Source organism: Corvus kubaryi, unplaced genomic scaffold (assembly GCF_017639235.1).
Source record: "Corvus kubaryi isolate FWS band 111438036 unplaced genomic scaffold, C.kubaryi_AGA036_p1.0 37394, whole genome shotgun sequence".
Classification (NCBI taxonomy): domain Eukaryota; kingdom Metazoa; phylum Chordata; class Aves; order Passeriformes; family Corvidae; genus Corvus; species Corvus kubaryi.
In genome coordinates this window covers 8,707,324-8,732,679 of record NW_024581133.1, presented here as the reverse complement: position 1 = coordinate 8,732,679, position 25,356 = coordinate 8,707,324, and the positions used below count along the sequence as shown (strand labels likewise).

Genomic DNA, 25,356 nt, shown 5'->3' with positions numbered 1-25,356 from the left:
GCTGAACAAACTTTCTCTCCGTGCTGTGCTCCTGGCAACATGAAGTTTTCTCTCACTGGGGTTAAAATGTTTGAAAAGTGGAGCTCTATATAAAATTCTGTTTGTGTAGCTGAAGTTCTGACATTGTTTACCTGAAATGTTTCTATAATTCCTCAACTTTTGAGTTTCAGGTTGGTGATTTGCGAGTAGCAGATTGCACTCTCCTGAACTAAATCTAACAAGCGCCACAAAGTGAAAATAAACTGGAGAGACTTGAAATAAAAATCACTTCAAGAAATCTAAGCGTGGTGGGGTTTTTGTGTTGGTTTTTTTTTTTTCTTTTCCTCCCACTTTAAGCCAACTAAACTCCCAACACATTCTGATCATCTCGCCACAGTGTGTCTGTGCTGGTGACAACTGATTCATGTGTACATTTACATATCCCCTCAGTGCCAGCAGCAGAATACAAAATGGGTCCTCCTGCTCTGGCAGATGACACAGCGCTGGCAAATCAGGAGGAGCTGTCAAAAACAGCTGTCCATTAAAAGAGTTTGCTGAAACAACTAAGAGCTGTTTGAAAATGCTAGGTGGTAGAATTTAATTGGAGTAGCAACTGTTCAAAATTAAGATTAAAAAGGACCAGTCGATACAGGGTTTCAGGTTTAAGGGGTGGTTTTACATATGGATATTTACATTTGGGATAGAAACAATTAAGTTTGCTGATTTCCTCTGCCTCTCTCTGCTTACACTCATGCTCCTTCCTCTGGGTCAGAAAGTTTGGGCATGTCCATAAGTGCTCTGTTGCACATTAAGCACAGCAACTCCCCACACTGGCACCCAGACAGTGTTATTTTAGAGATACAGGGGAAATCCAGAAATTAATGTTTTTTTGGAAGCAGCCTGTGTGTGTGGGTGCAAACCCTGTCACGCTGCACTGCCGGTGTGTTGTCAGCTGCCCCTATGGACAGGGGACGTGGTCAGTTTTCCACAGTGGGAACAAAATGCCAGCACAGACGGCCCAAGCAGAGCTCCCAGCAAGAGTATTACATTACACCACGCACCCTGCCTAAACACTACATTTGTCTCAGCACATAAAACTGCATGCACATAAATGAAGGACTTTATGAAGTTTTCCCTTTAGTATGAATGCAGTCTCGGGAAAACAGACCACTGAAACAGCCCAGAAAATTTCATTTTTAACTAGGAACTTGTTTTGAATGTGCTGGAGGCAACGCTAAGCCCTGCTTTGGCTTAGGTGGTCTCTGAATCAGAAACTTGACGGTGGAATAAATGTAGCAGAATAGAAACACAGGCAAGCAAAACTGTTTGGCAAAAACTGAAGATCCTGCACATTCTCCCTAGTTCTAGTGGAATGTTTTGTAGAACAAAACCACTTGAAAAAATGCCGAAATGAAGTCAGTGTGTTTCATTTTGACAGTGTCAAAACAAAATTATTTCAATTTTGTGATTTAAAAGGTTTTGTATTTCAAAATTTTGCTATTTTTTCCTTCTTTTTCAATAAAAATATTCAAAATCCCAGGAAAAGGTTTCCTTCAAGCTCAAATAAAAATGTTTCTCTTTTTGAGTACTTTTTTTTTTTTTCTCTGCAGCAGCTCAAGCACAGGCAGGCAGAAGATCTGCATTTAGTTCTTCATTTTTGAGACCAAGTCCTCATCGCAGCGCCTCGGGCACCAACTCTGCTTATGTGCTTTAGCTTGGCGCATCTGTAAGTGTGTGCCTTAAACATTTCTAGCACTTGGAATGCTTGGTACTTATTCTTTTCCTCACACAAGTGAAAATCTCCTTGGCTTTTACCTTTAGAAAGCAAACACTAACTGTCCATCACAGGGCAATGAATTTGTCAGCCAGTGAATTAGAGAGGCCATAAATATTAAGTACATACCCAAGATTTCTTCTTGCTTTAAAAGCAAAGACCTACATCTTGAAAGAATTCAGAATAGCCATGGCCATATTGCAACAGTATTTTGTAAATTTTAGTGCCATTGAACGTTTTTACCTTTGTTATCACTTGGACCCCAGCTTTGGTTTGTTTGCTCTAAATAAAATCTGCCTTAAAATGTAAAAAAAAAAAAAAGAAACCGTTGCAGCAAATCAAAAAGCATGCAGGCACTAAAATTAAATTTTCCATTCTGGTAGAAAAAAATAGAAGTTGAAAAGGCATTAGGCTCATTTTCCCAGCAGAAACCTTACAGTAATGCCTGTGACTGCAAGTCTATAGCTCAGTGTATGCAACGCATTGCAACTAGAAGTAGCAGTGACAGCTGGTGGGTTAGTAAACAGATTTCATTTCAGTTTTTGTCTGAAAATGATACAAATTTTTCTTTAATACGATTTTTCGCTACATCTTCTGTTTCCATCCAATGATGAGGTCCTTTCCAATTTGTATCCAAGCTCCGTTAAATATTTTATTTGACTTAACACACATAAATGAAACAAACAGAAATCATTTTGAAACACTTTGAGTGAAGTTTGCACTGTCTTGGAATGATTAAAAAATGTAGGTCCTAATGGAATTTGGAATAGGGTGGGCATAAATTGAGGGTATGCTAATGGCCTCGTATGTACAGAGTGTCACACAGCAATAAAACTTAACACATATTTTTATTGTTTTGCTTTAGAAGAGATGTATTTTTAATTCATATTTTCTGAATTTTCCTTCAGGAAATTCCTTTAAGTAATCATTTTCATTTTGTTTCCCTGTCCTTTCCTAAATTACCTCAAAAGCCTCCGAACTGAGGTAGGATTACAGAGAAAAAAACTTGGGAAAAAGGCAGAAAAAAGCGAATGCCTAAAGTGCCAAAAATCATAATCTAATGACACAAAAGCATGAAGGTTCACTCTGTTTGTTTGAGAGGTTATGTACAGGTAGGGAGGGAAAAAGACGGCTCTCCAAATGTATTGGGCAATTTTAATTAAAAAAATCCTACCTACATTTACATTAAAAATTACATGTAACATCTATTTTATGACAACTCACCTGTAAGTGTTCATTGGCAAGAGGGTAAATTTTGAGCTAGACACACCCCCAGCTCCCAGTAATGGGAACAGGGGTGGCTCATGGAATTCTGTGTGTGCAGGGTGTAGCCTTAGGGCAGCAGACAGACAAGTCTATGACGAAATCTGTCACTGCGTTTCTTCTTTTCATACACAAATAATTTGTGCATACAGGCAGATAGATGTAGATGAGTTAGAAACATGCAAAGTTTAATACAGCTTCACTGCTTTGTTTCTATCACTGCAACCTCTTGCTGCAGAGACTTTACAGAAACAAGATCTAGAATCCTTTAATATAAATAAATAATAAAGTGACCCTGGATTGAAACTCTCTGTGTGACACTGGTGTGAGGTGGGAGGGTGTTGAGGCAAGTAGGACAGACCTGTGCTACAATCACAGCAGTGATTATGGAAGAGAAACCCTCATTATTTTCAACATTAATAAACCTTTTCTGTCCTCTCTAACCAGCCACTAAGTATGGGTTTCATGTCCCTGGATGCTGCAGAATCCACGGTTCATGAGTATTATCAGCCATGACCAACATGAGAAGGCACAGCTTTCATATGAGTTTGTGTATAAATCAATATACGACTGCATCGTAATCCAATACATTGCACAGACACTGATATAATCTTGCCATTAAAACATCACTTCCTATTTCCTTTTATTAAGGCCTTCGATTTAAAGATCAACTGCTCTGCACACCCTGCCCTGCCTCTGGTTTCAAAACACTCAGTTCAGCAAGGAATAATCAGCCCTGGGTACCCCAATATAATATCTTCACAATGTTTTTGTGGTTGTTATTCCAGTCCACAAAGAAGAGGTGAGTCTATGTAATGACAACCCCTGAGAAGCCAGAGATAGTTGCCATCTGCAAGAAATCCTAGTAACACAATTTCAGTGCCACCACCAGCTGATTGCACAGTGCAATGGCACTGCTAAGCTGCACCACACATTTGCCATTAACAGCCAGGACCCAAGTTAAAATTCAAATGAGAAGTAACAGGTCTGTGTGTTTATGTACATGAGCTCCATGGTGGGAATAAAGATCTGTTGTCCACAGCTGAGATACAGATTGACATCAATAAAGAACTCTTAACTAAGAGTCTTCATTTCTGAGAAACCTTGGCATTTTTAGTAAGTTTTGTAAAGGCTTCAGGAATTGAAGGTCTAAAAAATTACTCTGATGAGGTCCAGTTAGAGGAGATGGAAAAGAGAATTTAAAGGAGTTAAAGAATGTACAAGTTCAGTGTGATTTTATCATAGAACATCCTGAGCTGGACAGGACTCACAAAGACCATCCAGTCCATATTTTCTCAATAGGGAACTTTAATACTGACAAGCCTGTTCATCTACTAAGCACAAAGCAAGCACAGTACTGGATGCTCTCTCACAGATGTGTTTCAGGATTGCAGGATCCAACACAATGGGCAGAGTGACGCATCCCTGGGGTGGAAGTTCTCAGATTTCCTTGAAATGACACTAAAACCTCTGCACACCAGGTCACTGGAAAGTTGCTCATGCTAAGTAAAGCTGCCATGGTGTTGCCAACAGGGCAAAATCCAAAAGCAATCTCTGGCTCCAGCTACATACAATGAGGTCGACTGCCCAGGCAGCTCAGCCAGAGCAAAGGCAGTCCTAAATACAATGATAAATTGAGAAATGAGGAAGGGGGATATATAAAAATGAGGGATCATTCTTAAATCAAAAGCTATGTCAGGTCACACCCCTCACTCATCTGTGTGTGCACTCCGTGATTCTCATTCAGTTCTTCTGGATTCTCAAACAAAGTGCGGAGTCCTAAAAATATTTGGAACTATTACAAAGCATAAATTATAAATGTGTCGAGAAAATGGAAAAAGGTGTCTTGGGCCTACTTAGAGCACAAAATGATCTCAACCATTATTCAACAATGATATGAAGATCTTTTATTTCATTTCTTCTTAACAGTTCCCTGTGTTTGCTATCATTTCTTGCCCAGCACCGTGTCAATAATTACTAAATTAGCAGGACGCCTGTACAATTTCAGCTAAAGTGTTATTACTGACAAGTCAAACAAAGAAAGCTGATCGAAAAGATGGGACTCCATCTCCTTATTTAAATGGACCGTGTTCACAGAAGAAGATTGAAACTCCTTTTTCTTCAAAGGAAGAAGGGAAAGGTATAGTTTACATTTTGTGCTGCTCAAGGACAGAGAGTCAGAGGAAATGCCTTTTTAATGTAAACCTCTTTTCATTTCCAAGGGACAAAAATGAAGGTTATTTAAAAGAATCATGCTTGGTGGAAGAAGTAATTATGTATTTTTTTCAAATCTCAGAAGAATAATGCTTTTATATTTCCCTGAGATGACCCAATTCTCTTTGTGATGTGCTCCCTTAAATGTAAGTGTGTTGACTTCTTTGAACCTCATTGTTTTTAGTATCTAAAGAAGCTCCTCTCATACCACGGTGTTGATTGATTTTGACTCCATACCAGTGCCCAAATTTTCATAAAGCTATTCCTGGTTTCTACAATCCACAAGTGAAAATGGTGTATAATATCTACTCCTGGAGAGCTCCAAAATACTCACGTGTAATGACACGTTCAAATTGGTTTTTTGAGAAGTATTGCACCAAATTCGTTGCTCATTTGGGCTGGAGAGCTCCATAATCTGGAAGATCCTAACAGAATTCCAAGATCATGCAGACCTTTCTTAATATTTATTTGATGTTATTTCTTTGTGGTAATTTTTGGTGGAATAAATGTGAGTACCTACTGGCACCCCTTAATGTGTGAAACAGGATGCAGTTCTGTAACCTTCCTCAGAGAAATATCCACCTTTACCCTTTCAATACTCCACCAGCTCCTTCCCCCCAAAAATTAAGAGCTTTCACAATCAGGAGTGACAGCTCTTTTGTTTTTTTGATCCAAATCACATATTTCAACCCTGTTGAAATTGTTCAGGGACAGGTTTTTTAGGTAGCAGACATGCAAATATAGAAAAAAAAGAAAAATATTAAAGAACCATAATCATTCTTACATGGCAAAGCAGAAAAGGAGACAAATTTTGTCAGTCTTAGTCATTCAACGATTCATATGTGCTACCCCCCTAAATCTGGCATTTATTTAGTTGTTGTCACTTGTCATGTAAACAAGCCAGTGGGGACTACTTAAATCTATAAAATTAGACATTAGGTTTTAGGCCCTTTCATGTTTTTTTGATTAGGTCTCACTGGCTCTCTGGGCACTGCCTTAATGCAAATAAATAAACAATGATAAAGTTAACTACAGCATCTTACGGACCTTTTTCAAACCTTAAAAAACTATTTTATTTCAATTTTTTGGCAGAAGTTTTGCATTCATCTCTCACTAGCTCCAAAGCAAGTCAATTCTATTCCCACAGAGCTGAATCCAATTACTAATTTCACTTGTAGCACACCCTATTCCATTCCTTAATTCTCAGTCAAAGGAATAACTAGTTTAATATCTGTCATCTGCTACTTGCAATTCTACAATCTCACAGGCTGGGGTCCAATTATGCAAACTGAACCAATTTCTAGGCTAGAACCATATAGAAGTCATCTTTATCTCTCTAATCTGTCTGAAACTTTCTTCTTTTTTTTTTACAAAATTGACGGTTCTCAAAGCTTTAATTTTCATGAAAAGATTGAATACAGAAGACTTTTCCCCCCCCAAAACCACAAGTGTTTCAAAAAATGTGACCAACTGAAAGCAAAGAAACAGATTTGTACACAGATTTTTGGAAATGAGTGGCAATATTGCAGTAGACTTCACTTCAAAAAAGCACCAGTCCTTTTTAATGCTGAAGGTGTTCTTGAGGCTAACTGCAAAGTGATCTAGTGCTAATGACTTATTTCATTATTTGCTTTTTATTCCAAATCCTCTGTAAGGCCTTTAGGTATACATTTTCAGTTTCTGGGGATGCCACAGGAAATGTAGAATGACTTCAAGAAAATAAGAAAAACAGAACCTGAACCAGATAAAACTTGAATTTTTACTTTATCACACAGGGAGAAGGGATATTCTGTGAAAATGAAAGACAACTGATATTTGAATTTACTTCTTGCAGAACACACAAATGAATCTGTGGTGCTCTAGGCCACAAGATATTTATTGAGGATAAAAATTTAGCAAGAGACAAAAAAATTACTGAAGCAGTACTCTAAGACTCTTGATTGAATTACAGAAAATTAAATACTTTAAATAGTATTTAATCTCCACAGAAAAAGGAAACAGCTTTTCTCAATGAACAGATTATATCATGTTATTTATTAGGGAGTTTCTCGCACTCTCTTGTGAAGCATCTGGTTCTGATCACTGCTGAATCAGTCTAGGGAAGTAGGTGGAATTGGTCTGGTCCTCACAGGCACGTTCACTACTACCCAAACAGAGCCATATCTGGGGTGAGACCTAGCTACACCTTTAGTAATGAGGAGCAACATCACACAAGGACAAATTAAACACACCTTCCCCTGCTATTGGGAGGATATGGCAGCAAAGGTAGAGCTAGTCAAACTGGACTTAGAAGTAAAGAATTAAAACCTACATGTTTGGAAGAAGAATAATGCTGTCTAGACAACTTTGCATGATGTAAAGTCATTTTAGGCAGTTGGAAAATGGATGTCTGTCTACTTGAACCATCCTTGTTTGTACCTTCCCAGTCCACGCAAGAAGGAAACAATGATTGTTCATGCTAGGATAGATTTTCTCTTTAAGCAGAATCATGATGGTGTTTACTTTGGCAGGGAACAAATTTAATGCTAGTTAAAACATTTTTTGTTGACTTTTACACTCATTACATGCTGTTGCAGCAACTCATGAAAATTATTAATAGAAATACAAATAGCCAAATGTTTTTTAAAATCACTGTTTGTTGCCTTTGAGTCAAGTAATCAGATCTTCGTATTTGGAGAACCGAGGTATTGAAGGAAAATTTGGCATTCTGAGGAACTAGTTCATTGCAGTGTATTTTGGAATACTAATGCTGTGTACGGAAGCTGAGAGTATGGTATAAAGGTTTAAAGAAACCCTAAAGATTTCTAAGCTTATCTCTAAATTATTATTTTTTTATCACTAAGAGTCCTGAGGGAATGTTTATAACTTCAAAGAAATCACAGCAACAGTGCAACGTAAACAGCTACTTCCAACTCAATCTGCTTGGCCAAGATTTATCTCCCCCACACGAGGCCGCCAACTGAAGTATCGACCATAAAAACAGTTACCCTACAAATAACTAAATAGGCGCTGGAGGAAAACGGGAATCTCATAAGGACAATTCAGATCCTAGACAGACTAAATTGCCTCCTTACAGTGCCTCTCTCACTCCATTGACTACATGGAGAGCCACAGGAGAGAATATCCTTAAGCACCCTGGTTAAGTGCCTAAAGTTAGGTGGAATAAATCTGAGCCCTGTGGGTGAAAGTCATTTTATACATGGGCTGATTCATGTTTATGTCTTTTTCCCATGCTACACATGCATCTGAAGTGGTTAAATGTGCATTTTTGTGTACCTGGGCCCATTATTACATATAGTTTCATCCTGTTACAAGTGGAGTGCTGAAAGGGGTTTTAATGGAAATAGCAGTTTGTTCAACAGCATTTGAGACAATTGGCTTTGTGTATATATAGTGGGGTTCTGTAGAGTGTTCATGTCTATTCCTGTTTCTACTGAAAGAATGCTGTATCTCCTTTGTGAGAGAGAGACTTGGTCTCCCACAATGCAGTGTTAAATTCTCAGTAAGTACAACTCCATGCTGTCTATTAAGCAGGTGACCTTACTAAGTGGTCAGCTGGTTCTGTTTGCTCTTCCTTCAAAATCTATAAAAATCTATACTGAACATATGTCCACACATACAGATGTGTGAAACCATGCATAAGAATTATTGGCTGACACCGAATTTTAGGCACAAGGTAAATTCTTCTAGCAATGAAAACTCAAAGGAAACAACTGAATCTTTTAAGTATCCCTCATGGAGATCTCTTGAAAATACTATCCCCAAGGAGAAAATGTTATATCTCACTAGAGTTTACAGAAGAGGGATCACCAACAGTTTTCTGAGCAGGCATGGGTCACACACAGCTGGTGTTTTCCTGATCCCACCATTCCCACAGCTGCATGTCTAAACTTTGGCCACCCCTGAAAGTCTTCAGGCATGAAAAGTGGACTCACATTCTTAATATTGTGTACACTGTGTTTTTCCTTTACAATAACTCAGAGTTTCCCACCTTCTGGTAGGAAAATGTTGATTTAGTTGCAAGATCCTAACAGAGAACTAATTCTTAGGGAAGATGCAAATAGTGCGTGAAGGCAAAACAAACCCAGAGCCCTGATCTCAGTGCCTGGTGCGATTTGAAGTCTTCACACACACTCCAGGCACAGCAATGCCCAGCTGGACTTACAGCTGAAGGAATCCTCAACAAAAGTAATTTTGCAGGATCATCTTCTAGCCACAAACTCAATTTTTTAGCTGCCTGGGGCTGGTGCATCTTCTATGACATTATTCTTAGGAAAGGGTGTGGTTCTGGCCATTTTGTAAAAAGATGATTGTTCATTTGGAGGGACTGTGGGCTGGGATCTTCAGCTCATGGGAACTGACACAGCCTCCAGCAGCAAAGCCAGCTGACACCTGCTGAGGACCTGGCCGACCAAATTTTAAATGCTGTACAAGTTTCACTCCCCAATACCAAATGCTATGATGTCTACATCAAACAGTCAATTACATGTGGGCTGCTTCTAAACAAAAGTTTTTCTAATTGTTTCAGATACACCATCTGTTTCTGATCAAAACCATGGTGAAACTGCAAACCCTCATAAACATCATCCTAGATTTCTCTTTTGAATGAAATCAGATTAGCACTGAAGGGTATAACTTCAAAGAGCTCTGAGGTGCTGTTGTTATCCAAATGTACATGACGACGCTCATGGGTCTTCCTTGCCAAGAGATCTCAAGGGAACAGCTTTCGTGCTAGTTTGTTTTTTTTTTTTACCTACAGGGAAAATAACATTAAAAAGTCCTTTTCCAGTTTTTTTGTTGTTGTTGTTTCTAGAAAAAACTAGGCAGAAGTGGTTCAGGGCTTTATTATTTTCCTATAAAAACACTCCGAGATTGGTGGTTAAATAGATGTCAATAAATATTTCAGCTGAAATCCTTGGAGTGCTTTTTGTTTTACTATGGGCATCTCTTCCCATCTAGATAGAAATTTTGACTTTGACTTCAGGATATTTCTTAATATACTGCCCACAATAGTGTTTACATTCCCCAAGCAGGACTCCCTGCTTAGCCCATTCTTCTACTCAGAAATATACTTCAGCGTAGCTGGCATGAGACAAAAAAGCAAACTTCCCTTGGCCTAACACCAACACATTTCAACAAATCTTCTGATCAAAGTGCAAGAGAGAAATGAGAAACAAGAAAGGCAATAGTTGCAATAGCTCAACAGCTATTGCGGAATTTTTTTAGGGAACCAGAAACCATCCTTAAAGAATCTATATTGTGGCATTAAATATGAGCAGCATTTCAACAAAATACCAACAAGAAAACTTTCATCAAGGAAGTTTAACCATTTCTGTCAGTTTGGAGGTCAAAGAGGCAGAATGACAATACATCCCAGGGGGAAAAGGGCTTTCTCTGTAGGAGGGGAAGAGCAGGTGAAAAGGAGGGATGCATCTGGTTCCAGAAGTCTGGGTACCACCAGTACAATCCAACGGTGTGGGTTTGCAATGCTTTATAGAAAATGTGTCTCTCTTTGTGACTGTTCCTATGACATTGCGGGCAAAAACTTGCTCTTGGTTAATCTGGCACATCATAGCTGAATAACTCCAGATGTAATAATGTGGAATCTGTCCTGTTATATATATTTAAACCTGAACTTAGTGGATAAAAAGAAAATCCTTCAAATAATGAAAAAATAAAGAGAATAATGAAAGAATAAAGACAGCACAGTATGACTATGGCTTAAACACACCAACTCTGATCATGAGCCTGGTAATGAAACAGTGTTTACTGGCCATGATATTTTTATTTTCACTTAATCAAAAATATTTCCTGTGCGTAATTGCTTTGGAAGCTACAGCTCTAAGGCATGACACATTTTTGTGACGGCAACATCAACGTGTAGAGAGAAACATTAGTGCTCAGTGTCAAGCACACTTGAGTTTTTCAATACACTTGGAGGAAGATACTCATAAAGGCTCATCACAATGGCATGGAGGACTAATATTCCAGACAATTAGACTTTCTGCTTCAGATGCGACAATTCAAATGCGGATGTCTTTAAAGCACATTTTCATCCCCTTTATTGCTCACAGGAGGAAAAGAGATGCCTTTTTTGTTTATAAAATGTAGGGCTGAAAACTGTTTGAACAGATGCTGGAGACTGTAATGTCTCACTTTCACTGTTGCAGAAACCACCACTTGGTCATCTCATGCCCCTTTCTCACTAAATCTCATATAAATATGATTATGACTTCAATTGTTATGGCTTGCAGAGGGCTGTAGGGGTAGAAAACATAAAGCTGGAGTCAGTCATCTGAAAATCTTCCCTTTCCCTTCATGACATTTCCTTTAAAACTTACAAAATCTATCCTTGCTAAATAAAAGTTAAGGTCTTTGCCACCTGAATCTAAATTGAATGTAATTGGATACTTGTATGTCAAAGCACTCAGAGACATAAGTCCAGTTATCAGCACATCAACAGGAAGGCAATTGGGTCACAAGGTAACCTATAGTATATATGATATATCTTCTTAAAGCTGTTCTCAGAATCCAAGGAATTCTTTTGTTAGACACTGAGTGGATGTCTCTTATTAAGGGGGTGTTTATAATGGTGGACAATGCGATTCAGATATAGAGCCTACACTAGTCTTCCATCAAAGGTAGAGAGAAACCTAACAGCCTGAAATAAATCTCTGTAATGCTTCAATGGCAGAATGTTTCAGCAATTTTTAAATGCAGTTGTGAGCATCAGAACTGCGTCTGAACCTGATGGAGAGCACAAAGGTAAAGGAGACCTTGAAACGATCAAAAGCCACTTGTCCAAGTAATTACACAGACAATTTCTAACATTTATTTTTCATGCCTAAACTAGTTAAGAAGCCTCAGCCAGCACAAGGAGGTACCCTGGCCTGGTGATATGGACAGAGGATTTCATCTTTCAACAAGGGATATAAAATGAAATTATAATTGCAGGCATAAGTCTTACAAAATATTCTTATGAAAGAAGAGAAGTCAAGAATAAAATTAAGTGATGAAATCCTAAAGAGGAGGAAGTCTTTTAATTTTACCTTGTCCCTAATTTAACAAGCTTCAAGTTTAATCACAACTGGTAAGGCCAGTGCTTACTGTAGGACATATCAAATCCATAATCATTTAGCTGAAAATGGGGTTATGATGACAGGGCAGCAGCCTCATTGCTAATGCTGGCTACTAAGTAGATCAGTAAAGCCAAGTACCTGACTCTGATAAACTGAAATGTGCAGGTTTTCTGATACAGTGGCTTCATTTAGCACAGCCAAGTCTACAGTACACTCAGACACACATAATTCTCCTTTATGGCACTCCTTACTGCACCATATGCACAGACTTCCCTTCCATCCCACCAAGCTATATAGATTTTCTAAATGCATGCAAATGTATCCAAGATGGCTCATTTTGTTATCAACTCCCCAAGTGCTAACATTCTAATCATTAACTAATTGTCTCTGTGCTCTATTGACAACTTGGCCACCTTCTTGCTAATTTTTGCTGACATGATGGAGGCCCTGAAGAACTGGGTTAACCTTTCAATGTCCATTGAAGATCCACAGGTCTGATGACGATTGATTGACCTGGCCTCTATGTTAGATAAAACCTCATCAGCTTTCCAAGTGATCTGTGTAATGAGGCATCAGTAATTGACAACAGGTAAGTGAACATAGAAGTCCCCTTCTTCATTGCTCTACAAAAATGAGTAGAAAATTCAAGTCTCTGTAATGAGTGCAAACTTGTAAAAGTTAGCATTAAATAGGGGTGAATACGTGTGCATTGTAATTTCATGAATTTTTTTCTTACAGATGTACACAGGAGCACAGGTGCAATGTTCTCCAAATATATCGCACTTTTTATATATAAGTGATCTGTGTTGCTTATAAACGCATATGTATGTATGTGTATTACATAGATTTATTGTATTTGGGTTGTTACAGGAGCATATGCTCACTCTTGTGCTCTCATAAAATCTTCTGCATGGTTTAGGAGTCTATATAGCCCACATCAATCTGGATTATGATAATACAAAGCCACGAAATCTCTTCCGTTTCTAAGTACTCACTAAATGTTCAAGGAATAGGCTCTAGCTGTCAATACAGATTCTTGGGTGTCCATCTAACCCTGGCTTTAGTAAGACTAAGAATTAAATGCTCTCAGATGAGCACAGGGTATTCGTCTAAGGATGGTTTTAAGGGTTAGGCCACACAACCTCCACCAGTTTTTTTTTCTGTAGGGATGACAGAAAATGCTGCAGCCTCATCTCTACATGAGTCAGCTCTGCTCCTCCCATTTCCAGTCATTTCTATGTGCTTCCACGCAAATTTATTTAAAGCACAACTCACCTCTGTGCCCTCAAGATGTACCCCAAAGGATAAAAAACTATTCCACAAATAGAAAGGGAACAAGCAGATTTGCTGTACCATAAACCTCTACACTTGTCTTCTTTTAATTTTATATTAAACAGCTATAAAACTATCCACAAGGGAAAATAATACAAGATGAAATAAGAGAAAATACTGGTAACAAAGAATGATTGTGTCACTCATCACAGCCAGCCAGAGAGCATAAAATGTTCCATATATGCAGACAGGTATGGAGATGTACACACCAAAAGCACATACATGTATGCTCAAAGGAAATATTAATGTAATATACCTGCTCAAAATTATTTGACCAAATTAAAAAATAAAAATGCCCATCCCAAATTCTGGGTTTTGTATCCTAGCTCATCTGTGGAAAGACAGATTCTGTCTGTCTTCCCTCTTTAGCACTGTGTCCCTGCACTTCCTTTATTCCTTTTGATTTTTTGTGCCAAAAACACTTGCAGTTTCCAGATAACTCTGATTTGGTGTCCATGTGGCCATCAGTGCTTTTCATCTGATGACATAGACAAAACTGGCAGCTCTTGTCAGAATCAAGCCAACATTATCTCACACACGTATGTGCATTTCTGTTTGATTATTTTGTAATTTTTTTTTCTGCAACTTGAACGTTTTCAGGAGTTCATATACTTTCCTTTCATATTTGTTTGGCATTGTATCACATATAGTAAAGTTAGTTTGATTATAATGATAATTAAAGAAGTAGAATTCTATAGAAAATCATAAGAGAATCCCAGAATAATTTAGATTGGAAAGGAACTTTCAGATCATCAGGTCCAACTGTTCTTTCAGCACTGCCAAATCCACCATTAACCATGTCCCCAAGTGCACATCTACACATCTTTTAAATCCCTCCAAGGATGGTGACTCCACCACTGCCCTGGGCAGGGTTGGACAAAGCTTTGGGTGAAGAAATTTTCTATAGTATCCAAGTTAAACCTCCTCTGGTGCAACTTGAGGCAAAAAACCCCCAAAGAAACACCCTACTATTGCTCAACAATATCTCTCAACATCAAGAAAACACAAAATGTTTTAAAATGTTACTTAAAATGAAAATAGTTTTGGTTGAAACAAAAGACAATGGGTAAAATTCTGGCATAACTGAAATCAGTGGCAAAGCTGTTGCTGACTTCTTTGGGCAAAGGATTTATTTAATGTTTCTTATGTACCACAATGGGTTGTTACAGTCAAGTCCAGATTTCATTGAAGGAAACTTCCAGTTTCTTCAACCGCACTGCTTTGGACTTATCCCCTGAAAATCATGAACTTGATAAAACAAAAAAATGAAGATACACCAACCAACCACTTTCTACCAGCCCATTATCAAAAGATGACCACCAGCCCTCAATCCTTAAAAAATTCCAATTTTCCTCCTTATGATGCCACGTGTAATTTTGTTTGAAATACATCTGGTTTTTGTTTGGTTTTTTGTTTGTTTGTTTGTTGGTTTGTTTTTGGTTTGTTTTTTCTTTTTTTTGCTGCTCTTTGGGGACAGTCCTATCCAAAACTTTTATCAGCATCAGACGAATTCTACAAAAGGTCTTGGCACAGACTCCCTGCACCTAAGCTTTGTCCTGGTCACTTTGATGCAGCCAAAGATTAGGTCCTCCTTTTCCATAGGCAGAGACCATTAGTTCTTAAATAGAACCAGAGGCCAGTTCTGTGCAGTCCAGGAGAAAAGCTGGCTGCACTTGATTCTAGAAAATAGCTGGATTTTCGGGAAGATCATGCAGAGAAGCATTTTTGATTTGAGGTGACAGTGATAAAATTTTCCACAGTGAGTTTACTGCCTGTCTAGGCTGTGAAACCCATTCCTCATCATTGTCTTGCACAGCATCAGTTCACAGGACCAGAACAGTACAGGTACTTCTTTATTTTTTTGTATCATTTTTGAAAATTGAATTTAGGTAAAATAAGGCAGACAGAGATCAGAAACATAAACACAGGAAACATCTTATAATTCAACATATCAGCATATTTTTCAAAAGGTCAGAAGTATCTTAAATGCTAGGAAATGAATCTATCATAAATATACAGAATTAATAACCTAAGTTTATAGGAGACAGAATTTTTGTTCTTAAGATACTCATTACTTCCTTGTTTTAACATTTCTTTCTCTAAATTATGATTATTTTCTTTACTGTCAATTTGGGAATTGAATGAAAATCCTTAAATTTTATCACAGTCTTTGCAGTATATTAAAAAACATTTTATCAATATTGAAGCAATAGACTGAAATTATTATAGTGTATATATATATATTTATATATACACACACACATTTATATTTGTATGCGCTCTCCTCTGCAAAAATCCCAGTATTTAAAAAGCTCATCTACTGGCATCTTCTACCTATCAACTTCAAACTTAAGTGTTAACATAGTGCACTGCTAATAATTCTTGTTTAATATTATTTGTTCTATAGTGAAAAATATACATGTGAGTGATGTTTAATATGTAAACCCCTTAAAAATTAATCAAGTCACATTTGTATTCAAACTACTGGAAATAGAAGCTTACCAGCTAACTAAAACAGAAACATGAGGCCTTGGTGGAATATGCAACACATAAAGTACTGTTTTTGTTGATGAAATACATTGCATCTTCTATATTAAGTAGTATGCAATGAATAAAAATCTAAATTGTGTGATAATATTTATGTTAAAACCAATAGTGAAAAAGGACATTTATTAATTAAGAATTAATCAATTTGACATATCTACATAATTTTTAAATTAATGTAATAGCAAAAATTTTGTTAGAAGATGTTGATAGTTGAATGACAGAGACTTGAGATGGACATGGAGTATATAGGTACTGTTCTCAAGAGCACTCACAGGATTTAGGAATTTGAGTCTAACTTTCAAAGAACACCTCTAAAGCAGTTTATGTAGCAGGGATCTGCTCCAGAGCCCACACAACAATGGGAAGCCCATGGAAACATTCACACTTCCATCAGCTGGCTTAGATCTACACCTCCTTCCCAGAGATTTGATGCATTCCCACATTACAGACTACAGTCAGGAACTTGTGACTCTTTGGGGTAGGCACAGGTCTGGTCAAGGAATTCATTACATGCATTGTACCTTTGGCTAAAATGAATATTAAAAGTAGCTCTGTGTATGGAATTATTTTCTTTGCTGCCCTTTTTCTCCACCCAAGAATGATTCCCCTTGATGAAATCCCAGATAAAAGTGCAGAGGAAACCTGGGAGTTACTTGGATGGTTCAACAAAGGGCCCTTATTTCTTATCTCACCTAAATCACCTCCCACAAATCTCAGTTTTAGGTTGAAAAAACAATGAATCATGCAGCAAGTGTTGGGTGAGGACCATTTCTGGTTGTTTCCACATTAAATCGAGGTAGGTGTGAAAATTCCACACAAGTAGTAGAACCAACACTCACAGTAACACTCCTTCCTCTCTGCTGGTTCCTATTACCAGAGGCAAAGCAGAAATCTGGCATCCATTACTAACGACAATAAGTAAACCTGGTGCTTAATCAATCTAATAAAGAATGTTGTTGCCTTGGGCAATTGCTTGTGTATGTTGCCTACCCACAGGACCACCAAGCTGAGCATCAGCAGAATTCCAGCGTTGGCTCAACCCACATGTGCTCGTGTTTTCCTGTTTCTAATGTAATTATTCTAAGTTATTCACAACATTATTAGTCTTTCCTATAAAGGGTGTTTTGGTGGTTGCAGTTTTCTTCGAGGTGATCTCTTCAAGCCTTGTTCACAATCTCATGACCTATCTTCTTCAGCACTTGCTCTGAAAACAAACACAGGTACAAAAGCAATTTCTCCTCTGTATGGTGAAGGTACCAGCATGGGCTGTTTATGTTGTAAGGCTGGGAAAGGAACTGTTTTTTATGCCTGATATAAATGACTTTAGGCACAAAACTGGAAATACATCAAGCTCCTCTACTGTTGTACTTTTTTTTGAATAATTATATGTGAAAAGAGAGCACACTCTCTTTCTTCTGCTGCTCCCACCTACCCCACTCTAGCTTTGGCCAGGGACTCTTATCTGAAACCTGAGAAATCTCCATGAAAACAGTTTTGCAAAACCTGATCTTGGTTTCACTAACAAGCATGGTCTGGGCTGTGTTCTATGACAAGTGTTTTCTCAGAAATTCCCAGCTGCTTTTACTGCAATTCCCAATCCACTGCCCGTAAGTTTAGCTCAGTATTCCCTTGCTCGATACATTCTTCACTGAACACAAAGGCTGCAGCTCAGCAAGAGGAGCTCCCCAGGATTCACCTTCTTGTATAGCAGAGTCAGGGAATACCCTGCGTTGGAAGGGACCCACAGGGATCACCAAGTCCACAAACTCTGTGAGAGTTCTCGCTGCTGCAAGGACTGACTCTACCTTCCGCTTTCATTACAGACATAATTTTTGCCTTTGCCCTCTACAGATTTTTCCAAAAGTTCTGAAAACAAGCGATGAGAGCCAAAGGATTTCTTTTTGGTTTAATATCTTAACAACTGGCTTGCTTTACCTTGCACTGACAAGTCATTCCTTCTGCAGTCAGCGCTACAACCTGCTCTTCCTGCTGATGCAATTTCCATGGCTCTCTCCCCTGAGTTTCCATGGAATTACTTTATTATTGTTTTCAAGGATGGGCAATCCAAATACGTTTTAAAGAAGTAGAATGTAAGAACTTTGCAAAACAAACTCTCAGCTGTCAACTTCCTCCATCAAGACTATTTTTTTCTTGTTTGTTTGTTGGCTGTTTTTGTTTTTTTAATGAGCAGATTCAATGTTTGCATTAAATCATAGAATTCCAAATGGTTTGGGTTGGAAGGGGCATTAAAGCCCATCTTGTTCCACCCCCTGCCATGGGCAGGGATACCTACCACTATCCCAGGTTGCTCCAAGCCTCATCCAGCCTGGCCTTGGACACTTCTAGGGATGAGGCAGCCACAGCTTCTCTGGGCAACCTGTACCAGGGCCTCACCACCCTCACAGGGAAAGATTTCTTCCTAATATCTAATCTAAACCTTCTCTTCTTCAGATCAAGACCATTCCCCCTTGCCCTATCACTGCATGCCCTTGTAAAAGGACCCTCTCCAGCAATGGAAAAAATAATATTTGAACATACTTAGAAAATACTGACTTTTTTCTCTACTGAAAGGCAGAAGGGGGAAAAGGTAATCAGCATTATTCAAGCTCATTTAAGTAAACCAGAATTTTAATAAACAATCTATTAATTTTTCTTTAAAAAGACTGTATTGCCATTTAATATTTATAGGGCCATGTGACAGTTCTGTAAGGGCACAGCCCAATTACTTGCATGAAAACTATATATTACCAGGAGTAAAGACAAAAGAATGTCAAAATAATCAACTATTTCCAAATGATTTCTACAAATACATGAACTTCCAAACCGCTTTTTATCCTCACAATACTCCTCACAGTGCTTTATTTAAGCAAGTACTCAAATTAATCTGTAGCTCAGCCAGACACATAGACACATGCTCATCTGTAAGTTTTTCTTCAATAAAAAACAGGTTTCAGTATGAAAATTCCTTAATTGGCTCACAATTTCCTGATTATCAGCAAATATTAAGAATGTTATATAAACTGCATTAAATTTACTGTTGATATGGGATGTTGAAATAATGTTTTAATAAAAATTACTCCAAACAAGTGCAAAGTTTTAGTGCTGATGACATTATTCCGACAGACTATCTCAGGCCACTTAGAGAACTCTAAGTAGGAGACAAACCATCCTCTGCCCCATGGTCCTGAATGGCTCAAAGTATGAAAAGTTGGAAATTTTCCCTTAAATTTAGCCCCTCCACAAGGGGCTTTAGAATGGAAATCTACACTAGCATGGCTGTGTATTGTTTTTTATTTCCCTTTGGTCATGCATTTTTTACTAGGTTTTCATTTGTATCTCATTATTTCTAATGATTACCCTCAATTCAAAAGTGAATTAAGTCAGTGGGGAAACTTCTGTTACATTCAGTAGACTTTGAATTGAAATCCTAATTTTGTATTTTCCTATGTTTAAATTGTAAATAATTTTCTTTTAAAGTAATTGTTATGTAATGCCTTCAGCACATGGAAAGGGAACATATTTCAATTGAAATTATTACTAAAGAATAATACATCTTTTACAAAATGCATATATTAATGTTACTCATTACCAGAGTTTAAAGTCCACATGTATATGTGCATGGAATAGCAACATACCTACTCTTTTCCTTTTTATTTTCCTGTTTTCAAAATACACTGGGTTCTTTTTTACTAGACTGAGTCTGTAGCTGGTATCAAAATCTTATTCCATGCTGAAGAAATGTGGTGTAGTCTGAATTTCCTCTGGATTTTCAAAATCAGCTTTGGGTTAATTTCTAATTTTCTACTTAGCAGCCAATGAAAATTGACAAATGGGAATTTCCCACGCAATTTGTTCTTTTCCAGTGTTATTTCTGTGGCTAGAAGCTATTAATACAAATTGCATTAAAAACCTCAGCTTCCATTGATGCTGTTCGCACAGTCAGAGCTTTCAGTATAATTTTACTACTTGATAGATGCCAGGTAGTTAACTCCTGTCATTTTTTTTTTTAAACAGACATTCCAGTTCAACAGCAGTGAAATGTACTTCCAGAAAGGTTTTCTGCTTCAATATTTTGCTAAGTCCCTTTTATAATTTTTCTGCAGCTAAAGAAAGGGAAAAAAAAATTCCTTTTGCATGTGTGGCTTTTGGAGATTGGTAAGAAAAATGTGAACAGAGTGGGGAGCAGGGGGAATCTTTTTCAGATGTTGTGATGTGAAGGTTTTTTCTCTCTCGTCTCCCAAACCCTGTAGATGGAGCCCTCCACTAAGATCTTGCTGTATCTCTAGCACAGATTGACTTCTTTTGGGTTGATGATGATTGATCGTGTTGTTTTCTTCATTACTTTAAACCTAATCAGTGCTTGGTGTAATTTGAGTAATGATTGCTCATTATTGGCAATTGTGAAGTTTAAGGCTTTCTTCATTTCACCTCACAAGAGAGTCAGTGGGGAGATTCTCGTGCCTCCCCACTTGGGCAATGTTTGAGGTAAGAGAAGGGGGAACCATGACCACTGATAGGTGGTACTGAAAGCTTTCTGCAAGTTTATTACTGTGTGTTCTCCTGGTAGGGGGCTCCTGGTCTTACCCCCATCATCATATCCCATCATGAAAAAATGATTTTTTTAGCAGACTCTATCATTTAGGCCTTACTGAAATGCCTCACTCCAATAAATCATGCTATTTCCTAATATTGTGTCTTATAAAGTGGTACGGATGGATTTGCAAATAAAAGGGTTTTTCACTTCCCCTAAATGGAAAGAAGATAATGAATGAGGATCATATACAGGCCAAAACTCTATAGTTCCTCATTACCCAAATTCTGCTTTAACTTTGCTATTTTGAATTAAGAATAAGGGGAATTACTGCATAATGGAGTGGTTGATTTACAGGTGCTAAGCTTGGTAAGCAGAGAAAAAGATGCTAAGCTGTTCCATACCCGCAGGACGCACCATGGGAGCCTGGCTAAGCCCTCCATTTGTGCTGAAATTATGCTAAGGACATAATGAAAATCTATACAAATCAAAAAATTTCAGATTCATGGTTCTGGGAGTAAGGGCAGTTTTTCTTCCCGGGCCTAATTCCACAGGTACAGCTACAGCACTACATAAGAGTAGATTATTATATGTAATGATTTGTCCAAACATAGCAATAAAGGGAAAAAATTGATACTTTCCATAGTATTGTTAATTCTTACCAACTGCTTCAACCATATTAAGCCAAAAGTCACATTTGATGTTTTCTCAGTTCAAAAAATTGCTGTGTAGTTGAGATAAAATACATGGTGCTTGCATTAGATACCACAGTTCCATCCATTCTATTTTCAAAGCCCTTATTTTATGCTTGCCTTGACACAGAGAATATGAGAGCCAATATTTTAATTAAAACATTGGGATTTTTTTCCGTAAAAAAGAAATAATTTGCACTAAGCACACAAATACGAACCTCAATTTGCTCTACAGCAAAACCAGCTAATTCTGGGGTGAAAAGGTGTCCTGAGACATCAGTGGAGCTGGTGTGGAGCTGCTCGCCCTGCGCAGTTCCCACGAGGCATTTTGTGGAAGAGGAAGCAGGGCTGGTTCCCTGCCTGTGCCACACGGAGCTGACACGGAACAGCCACGAGCACGGTATCAGTGACACGCTCGGCAGCCGAGGTGCCTTCACACAGGGAGGTCACGCGTGTCCCCCCGACAGATCACACTCAGCCTCGGGGGCACTGCCAGTGCGTGCAGCAGCGCTGATAGAAGCAGCCTTAGCCACAGAGCCGCCGCTTGCTGCAGGGGACAAGAGATCTCATTTGCTTAAGTTAGACCAGAGGAACCCAGCACGGATAAAGCTCGGCTTTTAAAATTTTTTTCCCCTCCTCCTTGCTGTTTTTTTCTGGAGAGAGAGACACTGCCTTACTATGACTGTGGAAGTAGAAATAAATACATTCTGATATTATAACATCACAATAATGCGATCGTTTGGATTCATACCGAGAACAGTAAAAACAATATGCTTTCTGATTGAATTATTCAAGTTCGTAGCTTTTAAGTTTCAATTATAGATACAAACATTGTAGGCAAGAGAAACTGAACAATAAACAGCATTTTCTTGCTGAGGTATAAAAAGCAGTGAGTTGCGGAAAATGATTTTTTTAAAGATGAAAGTGTATCCCATCATTAAGATCAAATCTATGAGAGGAGAAGCTCTGCAAAGCACAGCGTTGCTATAGTACACTACTCCAGATGTAATCCCGCACAGACTTCCTTGGCCATGATTCTGACTTATTCAGTAATTACAAGCAACAAAGAAAACGGGTGCCTGATAAGTGTATGTTCAAATACTGAGTTTAGATGAAAAGTAATTTGCAAAGCCATTAAAAGAAGGATAGAAAGCAAAAAGATGTTTTAAATTCTTCTTAAGAAATGCAAAAAATATTGCATGCCTTTTAAAAAAAATAAACAAAAACCAAACCACAAACGGTTTGTCATTGTTTGCAAAAATGCAGAGGGAAATTCTAAAGGCTGAGCGTGTGTTGGTGTCTGTGTGGTTTCTCAGATAAGGATTTGGACTCATACTATTTACATCCTAGAAGACTTCCACAAGATATGTTACAGTCTTACAGGCCTATATATGCAGAAACAAACTATATATTATACACATGCATATGTGAGTGAAAACAAATAAGAATCATTCAATTTAGTAAAGATTAAAAGCATAACAGAAAACCAGGGTATTTATAGCCTTAAATTGACTCACTATGTTCTTAACTGTAATCCATGTTGGTGATTCCACCCCCCTGAACAAGTCTGTGATCTTGTGTCTTCACTGGGGGGTGATGCTACAAGGATGTGTGCATGTAGTTATAATTTCTTTAATAGTCTCACAGAACCAGCTGCACTGCCTTGCAGGCTGGCGTTGCTGACCTAATGAGGCAAAACCACGTCTCGCTGCTTAACTCTGCGCCGTGAGAAGCCAGGCTTAAGTCAAATGTTGAAGTTACTCTTTCAAAACACATGGAAGAGCAGAGCCACCTCATGTCTCAGCAGCTCTCATGATTTTTCTTCATAACTCAGGACAAAAAATAGTATTACAAGCTTCATAAACTGTTATTAGCAAATTCACTTTTTATAGGGATTATGGGTTTGGATACATTTTAAAATGTAGAAGTGAAGAGGTCCCTTTCTGTGTGAGAATCAAAATAATCAGTTACTCTGAAAATTTAATTCAGCCTCCAAAGCCACTTTTTAATGAAAACTATGCATGGTCCAAACCATTCAGTTTGCTGCAGCACCTGAAAATATTTTTGACTGTGCAGGCACATTAGGAACTACTGTCCTGGAGATCCCAGAACTATTAACTCTTGCTTACTTGTCAGACTGGTTTTAAATGGCATTGCAGCTCCCTCCTTCACCCTGGGCCACTTGTTTGTGCTCTGGCAGAAAACTCATGAGAAAAGAAATGTCTCTGTCTGACAGGTTGGTTTTCAGAGATTTATCTGCCCCTTGATCTGCTCCTCTGGGTGTCTGCAGAGGTGCTCACCCAGGCACAAACCAGGGCTGGTACCCACGAAGAGAGGGTACAGAGTGGGAGCAAGACTTGTTTTCCTACAGACTTTGTTATATTGAATTAAGATATTCACCAAACCACAGTCTAAATTGTCTTTAATTTTGTCTTTAACTTCTCTAATAATGCAATGGCATTTACCTTCATCCTGGAAGGGGACAGCAAACAAGTTGGAGAACCGTAACTACACAGAAGGACAGTAATATTTCACAGCTTGTATTGCTTTACAGTTCTATTTTCCATTAGAAAATAACTGTGGAACACAGGTTAACATGGCTGAACCTACCTTTGTCTTTTTTTAACATGCACTTGTGGCCATTTTTCATAGAGGTAAATAAAATATATGATCAGGTTACATTTAAATAGATGGCAGATGCATAAAACTAGGCATGTGAGGTTTACTGATGAGCAAAAAATTAAATATTAAAAGCAATTTTTCCCTTTCTAATTGAATTTTGATTTGAGTTCTAATTTCTTGGTAAGCAATAAATATATATGCCGGTCCATACACATACCCACACCCACAACTAAAGCACTTCTAAACCCAGGATTTTAACTTTTTGGCATATTTTTCATTTATCATCATGATTAGTTTTAGATTAGAGCAATATGTATTTCCATTTTAAGTTGTTTTGAAAGAGGTTCAATATTGATTGCATGTGTTTTCCCACATCAACATGAACAGAAAATGAATGATAAATACACTCACTGTGGATATTTTGAATACAGCAACATTTTGGGGGTTAATGAAGGTAAAGAAAAAGCTCTCGGATAGAATCATTGGCCTTCTGCCACAAAACTAGAGAAGTAAACTGGGGCTGTAATTTCCAGTTCTGAGAGAGCTGAAGTAAGATAGCAAAACTCCAGGCCTCCATGTACGGCACATCATCCTGCACATGAAGTTTGGGCCACGCTCCCCCAGGAATGGACAGCCATGGGGTGGTATTAATTGATAGAAACCACGGTCTAGTGGCTGCAATGGCATTCCTCTTTTATTTGGACATATTGGAAGGAGAGGTGGATAGATGATACCATATGTCAGAAATAATTACAATGCTATTGAGTCTCTGTATGAAAAAGAGAAAAGTAATGACACTGGTGATGGCCAGAGAGAATAGAAAGCAGTATTTTTTTGGAAAAAAAAAAGCAGTGTCTGAAAGATCACCAGAACTGAAGCTCGGTGAAAAAAGCAAATTTTGAAGTCAATTCTTCTGGTTTTCAAGCAAGACAGCAACCTATGTTGCTGATAATTCATAAGAAATTTCAGTTAACTATTTGTGCATGTTGGAAGAAGCCAAAAGTATCTTTTCAGCTAGATTTTCACATTCCAGAGCTGACTGACATTTATTTGTGATATCATCCAAAAGCAAACCCATACTTGCTGCCCTCAGTGTGGATCTTGCTGAGTCTTCCAAACAGAGAGGAGCCCATAGCAGGAGGACCAGCTTTTGAAGAAAGTTGAAGAAGCAAAATGAAGAAAAAAGAAGAATTAAGGCACAGCCTCTATTACTATTGGGGCAAATGTGTCTGAATCGATTATTGAAAAACTCTTCTATGTTTTGAGTGCATTTGATGTGTTTCACTGAGCAACAAGAACTTAGCTAAAGGACTGTATGGCTGT

The 25,356-nt window shown here is 38.1% G+C and overlaps 1 long non-coding RNA gene across 8 annotated transcripts in view; it reads right to left on the bottom strand.

The window, feature by feature from the left end:
* Positions 1–25,356, bottom strand: part of LOC121669920 — a 143,685-nt gene that overhangs the window by 34,436 nt on the left and 83,893 nt on the right. The window lies entirely within an intron of this gene.